Here is a 16,941-nt window from a genome sequence, read left to right on the forward strand (position 1 = left end):
GGGAGGATAAGGAAGCTTTAGATGTGGCATCTATATTGTCAGGTTGTTATTTAGGGGAAGAGTGCCAGGCCCGTGATTATCCTTTTGCTGTAAAATGAGGGGAAAAAGCTAAGGAAAATGATAAAAAGGCAGAACAACAACAAAAAACTTCAGTGTAACACTTTGGAGAGAACCCCCGTCAAGCCGTCGGTGTATTATAGAGAAGCCTGCAATGATGTTAAGGCCCGGGAATGGATGCGGTATGCCGGCAACCTCACCGCAGTGATTCTGAATAGAGCAGGATACATTTCAAGGCAAAGGCTTCTGGGAGTCTCCCTGGAGAAGCATTCGATCCTCAACTTACACCCTCCTTCCAATTTATCGGATGCTTTTCACCTTTCCTGTTATAGCAGAACCAGACCTGTTCCTACCAACTTTCAGGACCCAGGTGGTTCCATGCCATCCATCACTCTGCCACCCTCGCCAAGCTCCCTCAGTCCACGTAGTCTCATCTTAGCCCTGATTCCTGTCCGCTTCCCTCCATCATCCTCCATCATCCCTCTGACTGCTTTTAATATTCCACTTCCTCTGAGTGATTGCACCTCCACTCCTGGCACCTTGCCCTTCAGCCTCCCAGCTGCATCCCAAGGTCAGGGTGCTCTCTTACCTTCTGCCTGTCAGCATACCAGGCTGACCATCATCTTCACTGGACTTTCTTTCCCATCAGCACTTGGTTTTAGGAAAACCATATTACATCACCTGCCCACATTATTTCCAGGACATAGTGAACAGCATGATTGCTTCGCACAGATCCAAGGGCACTGGGAGACGCCCTGAGGCTCGCGCACCTGTCCCAAGAACCCCTGCTGTCTCAGCAAGACTCTGCTTTCAGCTTCCCCGCCACTGGGGTGTGCTTAGGAAGTCCCCTGAAATGTAAGCTCTCCCCAGCGCTGTGCCGTCAACCATTTTCCAGTTCTCAGAGGGAAGCCCTTAGTTATCTCAAGCTTCTTTATGCTTTCAAACTCCACTCCTCTGTGGATGAGTCCCAAACGGACTCCCAGCTCTGTGTTCTACAGAAGCCCAGACCCACGTTCCTGTGAGAACATTCCACCTTCCAACTTCCAGTGACCAGAACCAAGCTCCTATCTTCCCCCACCCTCGTGTGTGTTTCCATCCCCAGTGCCATGAATGTTTCTGACACTGAAGTTCATGATTTCCTAGTCACCCCGGACTTTGCTCCCTTTCCCTTGGCTTCCGAGAGTCCTGCCCGGCACCTGGGAGGCCACTCCTGTATGCTTCCTGCGGGATCCTTGTCACCTGCTCTCTCCTCCCTGACTTCCTGGGTGCCTGCAGCTCTCAGCTCGAAACTGCACTCACAGAATTATCTCCCCAAGCGCTGTCTGACGCCTCCCCCGCCCCCTGCGCACCTGCTCACAAACATGTGGAGGCTCTCTGCTGCCCTTGGAACAAAGTTCAAAATTTCAAAGTTTGGCATTCAGGGTCCTCCACAATCGAGGAGCATTATCATGCCAAAAATTTTAGCTCTGTCCCCACGAATACTCTCTGGACTCTGCCCTACTCTCGATAGAAACCCGCATGAGTGCTTTCCTTCACAGGCCATGACAGAGGCTGCCTCCTCCAAGCAGACTTCCCTGCTTCACCTGGAGAGCTGGACTCCACCAACAAGGAACCCTCTACTTCTCTTGTGGCGAGGATTACTTCACCATTGCGGTGTATTTATACATCTTATCTGTCATACCGGAGTGCAAATTCCACGACAGGAAAAGAAATGAGGAAAATTTAAGATGTCTCTCCTCAACGTTTCACATGGTACTCTTTTTTTTCTCCACAAATTTTTCTGTTGCCAAGAAAACCTCACCAAGTAGAATGTGTTTGCCCTGGCAGCCCAGGTAAAGATTAAGTGAACAGTGATCAGCTTGTTGACACAGGGCTTTCACTGGGTGCCGGGCACTCGTGGTATCTTGTGGCCCCAAATCTACACAAAAATCCTGAAACACAGCATGACCACCTGGATCAACTGGGCCAACCAGGAGATCAAAGTTTCAAGTGACTCGCGACATTTGTTCATCCTAAGTGGGGGAAGCCAGGATTCAAATCCCTGCAGATGACCCACAAGCTTTGCAGTCTTACCATCTTTAGTTACTCTTATTTAGTTTTTGAGGCCCACATCCCCTTGACTTACACGCACTCCCACAAACCTAGGGTTACTCGGTGAGAAAGGGCAAAGGGTGTGGTCATCTGTGGTCCTCACTTGGTTCCTTCCCTCCTCTAGTCTTGTTTGCCAAATAGGATTTAAAAAAGAACCCCAAAGCACTTTAAGCACGACTTGCATGTGTCTGTAAAACATAAACTGTAAGCACAGAGAGAGAAAAGGACATGCCTTGTAAACCAGAACAAAGTGGCATTATTATTATTGTTTTTATTTGACGTCTCGATGACCTCCTTTTCAAGTCTGACTGTGAAGCATTAATGTCCTCCTGGCCCCAGGGTAGGATGTGACAGTGCTTCAGGGACCTTGCTATTAGTGGGAACAGAGCCCAGAGAGAGGGGAGGAGCCTATTAGGAGGGGGCAGGGCTGAGTGAGAACATGCCAGAGTCCCATCCGACGCGCTCTGCCGTCTTACAACAGACACAGGAGGTGGCCAGCTACTCTTTTAACCATTTTATTAAAAACAGAAAGATCAATACGTCCTAAGTGTTCAGTGCCTGGATTTTCACAAAGTGAACACATCTGAGTGGCCCACCCCCAGGCTGAGAAATCACGGATTAGCAGGACCCTGAAAGCCCCTCTCGCCAAAAGTGACCTCTCTCTTGAACTAGCTACTACACCTAACTAGCCGGCTACATCTTAAATGAACCCTCTGACTGTGTGGACAGGACAGCAGTGTATCCTTTGAGAAGTCCTTTCTGGCTGCAAGTGCTATTTCAAAGCAGGGGGAAAAGTGTGTGTGTGTGTGTGTGTGTGTGTGTGTGTGTGTGTGTGTGTGTGTGTGTGAGAGAGAGAGAGAGAGAGAGTAATTTTGTGTGTAGGAGAAAAGTGTTTCTAATTTTCAATCCCGAAAATGGGGGGGGGGGGAGGAAGATGGGAAGAAGGGAAATAAGTCAGGAAATGCAGTCTCTCTTGCGTCCCCCATTAGAAGCTGAAAGGCTCCGGCGACGTGCCATTTTGAGAAAGGAAGCCACAGCATGGCCCTTCTCTACCTGCCTCCGCCTTGGCCCGAGCAGGTCGGCTCCTACGCCTGTAGCCTTCAAATACGGGGCCAGGTCGATGGTGATTATTTGATAGCACAGTGTTCACGAGAAGCCTGATATTCTCTGGTTATGATTTTGGATGTTTTCCCCCGGTTTTTAGCCAGTGAGCAAGCTGGAGAGCGTCACAAACCTCACTCCAGAATGTGCTGGGATCTGCCAAACTGTAAAGGGAAGCGAACTCCGAAGCCCGTGTCCCTCCTGCGTTCGCAGCTCCGGGTGGCAGGGGGTGAGGGGCCACCCAGAGGGCCAGCAGGGAACTGCCCTGACCGGATCTAGGACAGGGACGCCGCACTGTTGACAAAGCACAGAGCCCACATCGGGGCTTCCCACGACTCTGCGCTAATTGTCAGGCTGGAAGGAAGAGATCAGAACATCAAATAAAAATCCACAGGCGCACAACCATTAACTCAAGACCCAACACGTATCTGGCTAAGGAGACTAATGCTAACTTCGGTTTCCCCCATGTTTTAAACAGCAACGTTCTCTAACTTCCCATCTTGGGTTATTAGCTGTCAATGTTTCCAAAAATAAGCACTCCTCTCAATTTCTTTTTCTGATCAATTATTTAGCCTGGTCTGGGGGATATGACATAAATCTTACCCCGAGGGGGAAAAAATTTATGCTCCCTCGTGGTCAGCTAGAAAATTTGTAGTTTTAATTAAAAAGGCAAATTTTCAGCCTGGAAGAGAGGGCTGGCTGGGTTTACGGACATTAGTGAAACTAGGAGTAAAGCGGGGGGGGGGGGGGGGGGGGGGGGGGGGGGGGGGGGGGGGGGGCAAAGTAAAGGCCTGGGGATCTTTAGGTTAAATATCAACCTGGGAATTTTCCTAAGAAAATCTGGAAGGCTTTTCTCAACTCCAGTCTGAGGGCCCTTGCACAGGCTTTCTCTGCATGAAAACCTGGCCAGCCAGTTGGGAAACAGTTGACCTGCCCTTCCTTTGTTTGCTCAGGGTGCCCCTGGGTAGGTGCGGGGCGGAACTGAGGGAGAAAAGCCTGGCTTCTCCCTGTCTGAGGAAGGACAGGTTAGCACGGCTCGCTCTTGACTGGAGCTGGGATTAATTCGTTCCTTCGGTGACCTTGGCATCTCCTGAGGGCGGAGTGTGCCTCCCAGCCGCAGAGGACAGTGCCGAGCCACAGAGGAACTCAGGAAGACCGAGCGCCACGGCTGAGATGATCACCATTTTGTTGAGTCGCAAACCAGACACAACACAACACAAGAATACCCCAGACAACTGCTGTAGTGTGGGTATTCAAATTGTGTGGATTATCTGTGTCTGTATACACACTAATCTAGGTCTGTTGCTGTATGTATATATATTAATGTAAATTTCTGTGTATGTATATCAATTTAAGTACATAATATATGTTAACCTAAATCTCTACCTTCCTTTATCTGGATATATAAAATTTTATCTGTAACTATCTACGTATAGTAATCTAAATCTGTGTCTACATATCTGTTTATGTATAATAATGTCTATCTCTACCTGCCTACATATATATATATATATCCATCTAAATCAATCTATCAATCATCCTATGAGTTGTTTTGCAAGTCAATGCCCAGCATCTTGCCAGGTATTTCCAAAAGTGTCTATACCCTCTTGTTGGGACCGATGGCAATTTTTAAGCATTCCACACCATCAGGGAAGATGTCTGACCCTCCTCACTTTACCTGCACAGAGCGGAGAGAACATGGCGTGCCCCACCCCTTTATCACAACTGGTTCAAGGTTCAAGAAGGATAGCCATTTGGGTCAACAAGAGGAACTCCGAGTGTGTTAAGTTGCATAAATAAAAGTATTACATCCTAAATAAGGGAGGTGACAGCTGCTCCTATCAGAGGCAGCCTGACTGCCATCTTTCAATATAGGAGAGACTCACTCACCGAAGAAACACCTGGGTCACTCCAAAGGCCCAAACGAGGGCTGGGGGGTGAAGGTCCCTGGAGTTTTACCACAGAATATTATAGTTGGTAAGCGTTCTGGGGCAGTGATTGTCCAGTCAGTTGAGGAGAAAAGCAGCCTTCAGAACCTGGGTGTCAGGGCTGTGGTCCAGATAGACACGAATCGTGCCAGATAACCCCCGATTCCTCCAAATCTGGGATTCTCTCTGAGCTGCACCTTATGTTTGTAGGTTTTGGAAGTTGGAGGGATCTTGGGAGGAGGGGCTATTAGAATCTCGAGTGTGTGAGGGGCCCCTCCTCAGCCCCGAGGCATCTCCCTGAAGCCGCACAGCCCCAACACCGGAGCAGCAGCGGAACAGAGAGGTGCGGTGAGCAGCGGTCCCGGGGAATAAGGAGTTAAGGAGACTGAAGTTCTCGGTGGGTCCCTGCAGCCCCAGAGGCAGCTGGTTCCCTTTGATCCTGGCTCTTAATTGCAGCCTACTTGCAAACAGGGAACTTTAAAGAAAAGAAACAGGGAAACTCTAGAGATAGGGTTTGTTTTGTTTCCTAAGGGGATGGTCTTTGTGGTGGCTGCCGGAAGCTGAGACTTTAGGGTCGGAAGGATGGGCTTCCTAAGGGGGCAAATAAATAGACCCTTCTATCAGCTAAGAGCCAGGTGTGAGCGGAACCCCGGAGCAGTGGGCATCTATGTGTGCCCATTACCAAGGTGCCAGGGAGAGATGCCTCGGCAGAGAGAAGAGCAAGAGAAAAGAGACGATGGGCTAGCTCAGGAGCAGGCCAAGCAAGACACAGGATGGCGGGTAAGGCGCTACAACCAAGCGCCACAGGCCTCAGCGGGGATGGGAGACACGCGTGAGAGAAGAGGCAAGGCGGCGGCCAAGAAAAGCGGTTTCTAAGAACTTTCATAGAGCACAGCAGAGCCACAACACAACCCACCTCGCTTTTGTGCACGCCCCACAGCCGATAATGGGCTTTTACATATGTTATCTATTTAAGGTATCAAGAAGTTGACATCTTCAGGTCTTTAAGCTTCTTACACACACACACACACACACACACACACACACACACACACACGAGATTCAAGAGTAAAGAAAAGGCCAACTAATGACAACAAATAACAGAGGGAAGGCTCTGGCCATCTGTGGCGATTAATCAGGTCCCTTTGGGAGGGGGAGCTCCTGGCTGAAACTGAACTCGTGCCCAAACACTAAGCCAGCAATTGCGTGTTTGTGTTGTGTCTTACACACAAGCGTAAGTGTAGTGAATTCGGTTAGCAGTATGTGCAAATGTAAGACAAGATTTTCTAAAGCAAACCCCCAAGGAAGCACCGTTGGAAAAGGGGGGTGTTTGGAGACCACTGACCGGGGTTCCACCTCTTGCTCTGTCACTTGTGTGTGGTGTGACCCTGGCAAGTGACTCAGCTCCCGGGACTTCAGATTCTTCATAAAAATGCTTCACTGGGTCCACAAAGCTCTCAGCAGAGGGCTTGGCAGCTAGTAGGCACTCAATAAACTTCATTCCTAAAAGGCTATTGGTAAATTAAAAATGCATGAAAACACTAGCCATCTGTGTGTGAACTAAAATGGCATCTGGGCAGGGAAGACTTTTTCCAAATCAGTTTAGCTAGATTGTTGGTCCAGGAAAGAGGGGCCACGTGCGGATGGACAGGAAAATGAAGCATTCGAGGAAGGAAAGACGGATGGACACAAAAGGTGTAAGACTTGTAACAAGATATAAAGCTATCCACAGCCAGGCCTGGACAGGTCACTGAAGCCAACACCTTAGACGGCTACCATTTCTAAAACTGTCTTCACTTCTATCGCAAAACATTAAAAGTAGCATTTTTAAATAAATGCAGTTTTAGTTGCCTTAAACACTACCTCTCTGTTCTTCATATTCTTTGCAGAGAAGGAGGGGAGAATGGCATTATCTGTCAGTGAAGGGAGATGATGAGTGTGTCAGAGCTCCCGGAACTAATCCACCAAGGGGTGTGAGGACTGGAGGGGCCACGTAGGGCTCCCAGGCTCCCTTCTGACCACTGTCTCGAGGGAAAAAGGAATCTAAGGTTGATATTGAATACATAGATTTCATGGGAAATGAAAGTATCTCTGGAACAGATAGGTAAACACGCTAGTCCTCCTGAAGGTGATCAAAGCTCTTGTGGGAATTGGGAAGAGTCTTTGTCCAGAGAGAAGACTGCTATCATAAGCCTCGTAAGACATCCACAGACCAGGTTTCTGTAGCCACCAAACTCCTGGAAACAGTTCAGGTCCCTGCCTTTCACCCTTGACCACAGAGGCGTTGTGGCAAGGCCCATGGCGTAAGTCAGTTCAGCCTCGCCCCACTCTGAGACTGAGCGGTTTGGAAAGACTTACTGTGTCGAGGAGGTAGGTCCTGGCTCCTGGCCCTACAGGCGCTCCTTTTTTTTTTTTTTAATGTCTTTATTTTGAGAGAGAGAAAGACAGACAGACGGACGGACCGAGAGTGAGCAGGGGAGGGGCAGAGAGAGAGGGAGGCACAGAATCTGAATCAGGCTTTTAGGCTCTGAGCTGTCAGCACAGAGCCCAACATGGGGCTCGAACCCACGAACCATGAGATCATGACCTGAGCTGAAGTCAGGTGCTTAACCGACTGAGCCACCCAGGCGCCCCCAGAGCGCTCCTTTAACACCATGCCAGACGCGGTGGTCTGCCGCCATCTATGCTGATGCCGGCAAAGCTGCCGTTGTGTTCTAGAGCTTTGCGATGAGCAGCGTGTTCGTCATCTGGGAGCTTATTCGAAATGCAGAATCTCGGGGCCCACTCCAAATCTACTGAATCGGAATCTACACGTCTAATAAGATTCCCGGGTGATGCCCTCTGCACGTGGAAATCTGAGAAGCGTTGCTATGGTTTACATACTGCAGGCATCTGGTATGAGGACCACGACCATTTGCCTACTTTGAGTGCTTTCCTCGTTTTCTTGAGCAGTCCTCACGGCTGGGTTCAGCAGAGGCCTGCTGGATTCAAGAATAAACAGACCTCTGGGTCTGTGAGCATAGGATAATCGGTGTTCAGGGAAATCTCCAGTCACTCTGGAATTAACCTTCTCACCAAGGACACCATCCCAGAAAGTGTATTTCAAGAGACGGACGCTGAAGTCTTGCTAAATGCTGGTTTCAAGTGTTTTCTTGTGGTTATTACTGAAAATCTATTTTTTTTAAAGTCAACTGTATGTATGAAAAATACAGCTAGGAAGATCTCCTTATCCTTCCAATATCCCGTGACTCTCACCATGACACTGAACCAGTATTTGCCCTCACAAGGGCCATGGCTTGAGGACTCACGCTGGAGAGGGTAAAGCATGGACAGCAGGGTAATGCCACGTGGGAGGCTGCACTGTCATCCCATGGACAGAGACTGTGATGTGGTGCTTAAAAGTCTTGGAACTCACTTTTTGGTTGACAATTTTGCTCCTGTGTGAGTATTTATTTTCCTGATTCTTTAGAAGCATTTCTTCTCTCCTAGGCCTCTGGCACTCCTCCCCCAAGGCTCATCCTTGGTCATCTGCCTGTCTGCATTTACAATCCCTTTGTCTTGGAGGTTGTCAGCATCCTTGGCTTTGATTATGATTTCAACACAGGTATGTCTCGATTCAAAGCCCTGCATCTACACTGGTCTCCATTCTCACACTGGCAGGTGTCTGTGGGATATCCGACTTGGATGGCCCACCATTAGCTAAAATCAACATTGACCATCTCCTTCCGACCCACCACTCCACTCCTACTGATTGGTTCCTTTCCCCACCCACCCCTATTTTCTGGTAGGGTTCCACTGATATTCTTCCTGATAAACTCTTATAAACTCTTACTAGTTTCCATGATTTTCTCTTCAAGACACCTTTTGGATTTGCCCTTTCTCTTCTATCCTCTCAACGCAGTTCTAAGCCAACTTTTTCCCCACATCATAAGAATACTGCAAAAGACTTTTTTTTGCCAATGGCATCATCTGTTACAAATTTTCAAATACCTAACCCCATCTTACAAGTTGTAGTTGAACATTTTAAAACATTAGATATGATAAACTCCTTCTCATAGCTCTTCTGACTTCCCCACGTTCTAACCCTATTTCCTACAGCTCCCCAACATTACTCCCTGCTCTCCAAAGACAAGTTTCCACACTGGCCCCTACATCACCTCATGCTGTTTCCTCTCTGGAGGTGATTTTCTTTTCCCTAATTCTGACCACTGTCCTCTCCAAACTTCGTTGGACATAAACCCCTATTAGAAAAATATTTTTGAGCAAGAACAACTGTCATAAGGTTGTTACTTATTTATAAATGTTATACTTGCATAACAATACTAATATGTTACATACATTATCAAACATATATGAAAATCGACATTTTAAAAGGATGAGCTAAATAATGTATAAGATGCAAGTTCAGCTATTCCTTACCTAGTGAATCATCTTGCCCCAAGCTGGGTGTAGTCTTCCCACTTTAGAGCCACTGATCTGGACAAAATATATCCATTCAGAGTGACAGGAAGCATCCTCTTCCTTCTACAAAGTTATCTCCAGCCCAAACAAAGTTCTGCTTGCTTGGACAACCAGAGCATTTAAAACTACAAGCAGTAAATCATTAATATAATATATGCTTCTCCAATACTTTTTAGCTGATTAACTGAAGCTTGCATCTAGGATGCCAGACCTTTATAGATTTTTAAAATAATCCAATATTTTAATTAAAAACATTACTGTCTTTCCAAAATTGCTTGGGTTGGGCTCTATCCGCCGTGCAATATCCATTACAAGAAAACCCCAAGACAGACTACAGTGAGACTTCATTTAAAGAATTTTATCTCATTGACTATCATGTGCACACATTCCCGGAGTTTTGAGGACTAGCTTTTCTGCTTTCTGGCTGCTGGAAAAAGAAATCTTTTGACACATTGGTTAGCCTCACTCAAGTTCAGTTTTTGTTTAAATTAAAAAACAGGAACGGAAAGGGAATTTCGTGGCCATTAAAGAGATGATAAAAACGGAAGGGATGTAATGCTGTAAGACATCACTCTTATGATTACACCTAGCACTCTGGCGCTATAATAGAAACGTTATCAGGTACATCTGGGATTTCTAAAAACAATTGCCCTCCTACCTCCACCTGTTTCTTTCTGCAAATGAATGAGTTTCATTTTCTCATTTTTATTTGTTCAGCTGAAAACACCATGCTGCCTACCCTAACAGAGTCTGAGTTTAAATACTGGCTCTACCCAGTAAGAACTGGGGGGCCATGGGTGTGTTACTGAACCTTTGGGAACCTCACTTGTTCTATAGACCAACATTAACTTTTCAGCAATAACATTAGCACTGTGATATTCTTTGAAGACTCAAATTAAATAAGATACGTTGTAAAACATTAATTTCTCCCTCACCCCTTTAGCAGGCCTAAGAGGGCTCAATGAGATGCTCTCACGGGCCAATGGAACACTTTGAATTTTGGTTTTTCCCAGGTGTGCAGGCAATTTACAACCACTAATGAACATGATGTTCTAGAAGCACCTCCCTGCCATCCATAGCCAAACTCACCTTGCTACTCTGTGGCTAGGCTGGTGCATGTACCTGGCATAGGTTTTGTCCCCTGATGCCTTCCTTCTAAACAGAGCAGAGAGAGCGAAGTCGGTCAGCCTCTCTTCTTGCTCTGCCGTGGCAGCTAGGCTGCCTACGGTACTAGTTACAAGGAGTTGTCCAAGAATGTTTGTGGGGACAGGAGATAGTGACATGTGTCCATGTACCAGGGACACTTGGAAGCTTTTCCTGCTCTTCAAAATTCAAGTCAACGAACTGCAGACAAAAATAAACGAATAAAAGTTTTTTTTTCTTTTTAAGTCCAGTTTATAACTCATCTCTTCCAGGAGCTTAGTGCTCTAATTTTAGGCTCCCGGTTTTTAAAACCCTCTTTCTGAACTATTAATTGAGATAATGTCTGTGAAAGCCCTTTGTAAAGTCTAAGAAACTATACATATGTTAATTATCCTTCTGAAGACATTTGTGTGCTGACCCATTCTTATCTTGTGTTCAAGTATCTTGTTCCCCAGCGATTGTGGATTGCAAATGCTTAAGACCCAGGATCTGCAGCACTGGGGGTTCCTTGCCTCAGCCCTCTCCTCTGGGGGGCTCACCGCCCCCCTGCTCCTCAAAGCTCCTACAGCAACCAGCTTGCCTGCATGCTCCTAAACCCTAGAACTGCACATCTGCCTGCCAAGACTCATAACTAAAAAGACTTCTTTAGGCTCGTCTATGTCCTCAGTCTCCCCACTCCATTCTCCCTAAACTGAGTCCCTAACCTTGCAGTTTGTCTACACCCAGAAAATACACAGAGATGTTAGAGTAAAAAAACAAAAACAGAAACAAAACAACAACAAAACAAAAACAAAAAAAACCCCAACAACAACAAAACAACACAAAACAAAGCAAAGCAAAAACTTTATGTTTAAAAGGGGAAAAGTTTTTTTTTTTTTTTTTTTAAGTAACTCTGTTCTTAAGGAAGGGGAAAGGGCGGGGGGGAGTAGTTTAATCTTCCAGGGTCGGGAATCAGGTTTCTTTACTAGGATGGGGATGGTGAGATAATTACATCAGGGGCTCCCAGGTACCCTAAGGCTCTGGAGTATAGGAGAGGGTCTAGGATTTCCTTTTGGTGACTGGTGGTTAAGGTTTTTTTTAAGTGAGGAGTCCATATTCCCTAGTCAATTTCGGGCTGAATCTAGGCTTGCTGGGATTGGGTGATTGCTCTCAGCAGCCTCATATTTGGGACTTTCCAGCACATTCTCACAGGTCAATGGTTCATCTTACATCTTTATATGTTATTTAAACAGCATTTATGCTGAGAAAAGTAACAGAGCCGAGGAAGGTACATATAGACATTTAAAACTTAAAATTCCTCCCCTTGTTCTCCCCCCACCAAACACCAAGAACTATCTGAAACCGACAATGAATGCCTGATAGTTAATGTGAAATTACCATTAGCCAATACATTTATTATTTACATCTTTAAAACTTACAAGTTTGCATCGTTTCTTTCTGCTCCTTATTTTGCACATACACTAAGCCAGGAATTAGGTATTTGACTCGTTCTTACCGAAGAGCAAAAGCCAGAGAACCCAAGAGGTGTTTAATAAACACTTGTTGACTGATTGATGGAATATACTGACCCAGAATCTCCTAGACAATGCCGCCTTTGTCAGCGCACTAAGGTAAGTCGGTGGGGCCGCTTTTATTACCAAGCGTTTCTCCCGCGTCCAGGGGGGCGGGCCGGCTGAAAGTCTGTCCACTGGCCTCTGGCTCGGGCTCACGGAAGAAACCCTGGGGCTCTACCTTTCACACCTGTTTTCACGCCCAGCAACAGAGGCGGGACCAGCCCCAGCCAAACGCAGCTGAGCTGTTCGACGCAGACCGACGCAGACCCGACGCAGACCGACGCAGACCCGACGCAGACCGACGCAGACCCAGCCTTGACGCCGCCCCGGACTCCTTACTACGAATGTTGTCCCAGCTGCAGCCCACGGTTGGCGCACATTAAAAAACAAAACGTAAGAAACAACGGAGCTGAGTAAAAAACAGGAGAGAAACACAGTACTGTAACAAATTTCAAAGGCCTGCTAAGTCTCCCTGTCTCGTTCTCCCGAGAGAAACCAGAGCGTGAAATAGCAAGTCCCTGGCTCCACACGGCCATGCGCAGCTCCGCCCGTCCGATTCAGTTGGCCATTCCAGAAGGGATGCCTGGGCACATGACCCCGCGGCCTCTCTGTGCAGCCACCTTCCTCTCTTTCCTTGCTAGGCCTTGGGCCGACTTTGTGAAAGGAGCTGAGTCCTTGACCCTGTTCCTCTCTGCCCCCTGGGGTTCCATGCTCACCTGGCCTGACTCCGGCCCTACAGCTCTGCCTTGACTTTGCTACTGGCTGGCGCTGATGGTTTACACTCCCCACCTTGCTCTAATGCCCCTCACCTCCACTTCCCTTGCTCTCTAGATTTCTCTGCCTGACACGACACAGTGACACAGTGACTGTTTCGGACCCTGCCGGCTGCCAGGTGCAGCTGTACCTAGATATTAAAGGCCTCCACACTATGTTTTCAACAACCAACATGCCCCGCAGTTTTACCACCTTTCATTAATCAGCATCCTTTACCCCTTGCAACCTGCTTCTACGCTGACGATGTTTTGTCATTTTGAAAAATGTAAACAAATCAATATGCCTTGTTTCCCCATCTCCTCTCATTATCGGTAAGAAAGTGCAGGAGGAAAGGGGGAGGAAGTGCATGAGAGACGGAGCCCCGTCAGTCTGCTATCAGGAATTCTCCTAAACTCAAATCCAAATGCTCTTCTCCCAATTCTTGCTCGGAATCTTGAGTGTCTGATCTTGAATTTCGATGGCGCTCTCCGAGCCGCGGGACTGGCTGGTGGCCATGTGATATTGATTTGTTTTCGCCATAGCAACAGCAAATTAAAACAACTAGCAGAGAGGAGGCAGGCTGGTAACCAGTAAAGCTACATAACCAGTATATTTTGGAAGCATATTTTCCTCCTTTCCTCTTATTTTCTCTCATTCCTTCTACTCTCGCAAATTTAATGCGAAGTCAAAGCAAAAAAAAATAGCACTAAATGCTTTGGGCACTACAAGGCCTATATCTGAACTAGTCTGGCTGGCACAGCCCCTAGTATATTATACGGGATAAATGGAGAAAATGCAAACAGCAATGTTCTGATTTCTTCGGAAATTTTGTTTGTTGGTTTAAGGATAAATAGCCCTAGGAAACTGACATGAGCACACAGTAGAGGGAAGGGTTCTGGAAACACGAAGGCATTTGCCAATTGTTTCATTAATACAGAGGTTGTATCCCTTTGTACTTTAAATAGCTCATTGTAGCAAGAGACAAATGACTTTTTTTGGGGGGAGGTACAAGGTCAAGGCCTCTCAAAATGCTAGAATTAGGAGAGAAAGTGTAGCAAGTATTACTCAGTTCTATTAAGAGAGAGAGAAACGGAGGTGGGTGCCTGCTTACGGCTACACAAGCAGCTGGAAAGGGAATGCAAACTAGAACCGGGAACTCCCGAGTACTCCAGTCTGTTCGGATGGAAATTCTCTTCAAAGGCTGCATATTAAACACTACCTTCCCCTGATGGCTACGACCGAGGTTACCACCTGTGACACGGATTAACAGCCTGCAGTACTGGACTTCCCCTCCTTCAGCCTATCTACACCAGGGCATGGTGTTCTTTATAGAAAAGCAGCTGTTCCCACCATCATGGCCAGCCACGAACTTGGGGGCATAACCTTGGTCCTACATAGTGGCTCCGGGGGAACCGGAATGAGGCCACAGGCACTGTCCACCCAGGTGGCAGTACTGGGCTGTGCCAGGCGAAGTTGGGCCAGAAGCAAAGCCCGTGCTCCGCTCCCCACAGCTTTTCGCCAGCACAGCCAGAACCCTGCAGAAGACCTACTGGGACCCGCCCGACGTGGGGCTGGTGGCAGATGCCCTATTTACGCTGGAGATTGGGTGAGGGTTTAGGAAGGACAGGCTAAAATATGAAGACATAACTCAAGACCTGCCAAGTGAGAGTCAGAATGTTCCTGGCCAGGATGTAAAGCAATATTCCCCTCCACAAGCCTGGATAAAAGAACACACAGCAGAAATAGTTGGGGGATGACGTCAGAAGTTCTGGGCTAGTGTCCTGCACTTCTCCTTGAAAGTAAAAAACAGTGGGTCTAGAAGAATCTACGTGGCATGGCCCTTATTTAAATGAATATTGAACTGCTCCTCACAAAACAGGCCGGCTAGCTGAAGAAACTTCATCGTATTTAAAGATTATAAACATGCCCTTCTTTTTTTTTTTTTAACTTTATTAGCTCCCAAATGCACATATTCTCAAATTCACAAATCGTCTTCCCACTTAACCTTTGTCTTTTAGAAGGACGGTAATGTTTCTCGAAGAACATTCACGGCGGTCGTGGTTAGGCAAGTCAGATTTTTTTCTTCGCTTCAGTGCTTGCTAACTATTCTAAAAATGTTACACATTTATTGTAAACACATGCTTCCGAGGCCTAACAAAAAAGCACAGTTTCCTCATGCCTGGCAGAAATTTAAAACGGAAAAGGGCAGAAAGAATTCTTTCACAAATATATCATTTCCTTCTCTTGGGCCAAGTGTGTTAAAAATAAATCTCCATCATTTCTCCCTGCTGCTTCTCGGCAAGAAAGTTGATATGGTTCGGCATAGTGAAGACTCGGCTTTAAAAGCTAGCTTGCCCTCATTAAATTATTCTGCTGGCTGTGTGTTCTCATTAAAAATGCATAAAGATCAGATAATTGCAGTAAGCATTATTAACCCAGCTTTACTTTTGAATATAATGGTTCCACTTTTAAGCTGGAGACAAAGGTTCAGACGTGCCAGAAAAAGAAATGTAAACATTGAACTACAGTATCGAAAACTTGTCAGAAAGCTACCTCTTGCTAGCTGGTTAAAAAAAAAAAAAAATGTGCTTTTGAAACTCAAAGCCGTGGCATTATAGAGCTAGGTGGGTCCCTAATTTCTAACAAATAGACGTATTTTTGGCGAAGCATTCAACCGATGGTTATTTACTATGAAGTTTTCCTTGTCTTCTTAATCACAAGTCTGTTTCCAAATAACAGGATCGATGTAAACTTTATTTATTCGGGAGCGAACTGGGGCATAATGAAAATGTTCTAGAACAGGAAAATAAGAACGCTCCCAGGAATTCGAACGGTTTTTGTTGAGGAATAAAATGGATCTATTCTTTGAAATAAAAACTCGTTTTGTGCCTCACCCCAGTCAGGCGGCATAGATTCAAGCTTTTGCCGTTTCTTTCTTTTCTTTTTCTTTTTTTTTTTTCCCTTCCCCTCAAATCAAAATGTTACGTAAAACTCCAGGGTCCCCGGCAAGTATTACATTTGAATTAGTGGAATCCGGTTTCCCTGGCTTCCCTAAGCAACACACATGGAATGCAGCATATACTGCAGCAAACTCTTTAAACATTCAAAAAAAAGGGGGTGGGGGTGATTCTCTTACCTTGTTTAGCTCTGCCTCTTTTTCCCTTTTACAGTAACCCCGGGAACATCTGGCAGAATCGAGCGGCCGAGGCTTCTCCGCGGCATCACGAGGCAGAAATTTCCATGTAAATAGTCCTCATTCCCTGTGTATTGTACTCGGAGAGCCGTCTGCCGTATCTGGAAAATTTTGCCTTCAGATGATGAAGCAAAGACAGTCTAAACTCTGTTGCTGTAAAGCTGCAGCCCTTCCTCCCCGCAAGCCCCGCCCCGCCGCGGGCAGCCAATCCGCGCGCAGCTCGTCAGCCCTACTCGCCTGAAACTGGTTCTTATAGGATGAGTGACAGAGCAGCACAGCACTTGCGGTGTGTGAAAACAGTGCATCCATACTGATGAAAGAGGAATTTCCCTCTCAGAAGAAAGCAATCAGAGCACCAAGACAAAGTGGCACATAATTGGCAGAGCCGAGAGAGGGGTAGCTGGAGAAAACACCCTCGAAGACAGCCAGCCCAGAGCCTGGGGCTGCGCTGTAAATACTTCCGACGATACCAACTCCGCAGATTCAAACAGGAAAACCCAGGTCGGGCAGGAACCTGAAGTCCTTCTCCCATTTGACAAAGCATTTTTTTTTTAAAGGAAAAACAATTCAGGATCTGCCATGGAAATTAATACCTTACAGGGAGGGCATTCACAGCTGATTTCTATTAGTGAGGCAGAATGTGTGAGCCCAAGTGCATATT

The 16,941-nt window shown here is 46.6% G+C and overlaps 1 protein-coding gene across 7 annotated transcripts in view; it reads right to left on the reverse strand.

Annotated features, from left to right (window-relative positions):
• Positions 1 to 16,423, reverse strand: part of MBNL2 (muscleblind like splicing regulator 2) — a 152,505-nt gene extending 136,082 nt beyond the window's left edge. For all 7 annotated transcript variants that reach the window (XM_029936519.1, XM_029936516.1, XM_029936522.1 and 4 more), the window contains exon 1: positions 16,224 to 16,423. The gene's annotated coding sequence lies outside the window, so the exon portion shown is untranslated. The remainder of the gene's footprint in view (positions 1 to 16,223) is intronic.
• Between the last annotated feature and the right edge of the window lie 518 nt (positions 16,424 to 16,941).

Source organism: Suricata suricatta, chromosome 4, assembly GCF_006229205.1.
Source record: "Suricata suricatta isolate VVHF042 chromosome 4, meerkat_22Aug2017_6uvM2_HiC, whole genome shotgun sequence".
In the NCBI taxonomy this organism is placed as follows: Eukaryota; Metazoa; Chordata; class Mammalia; order Carnivora; family Herpestidae; genus Suricata; species Suricata suricatta.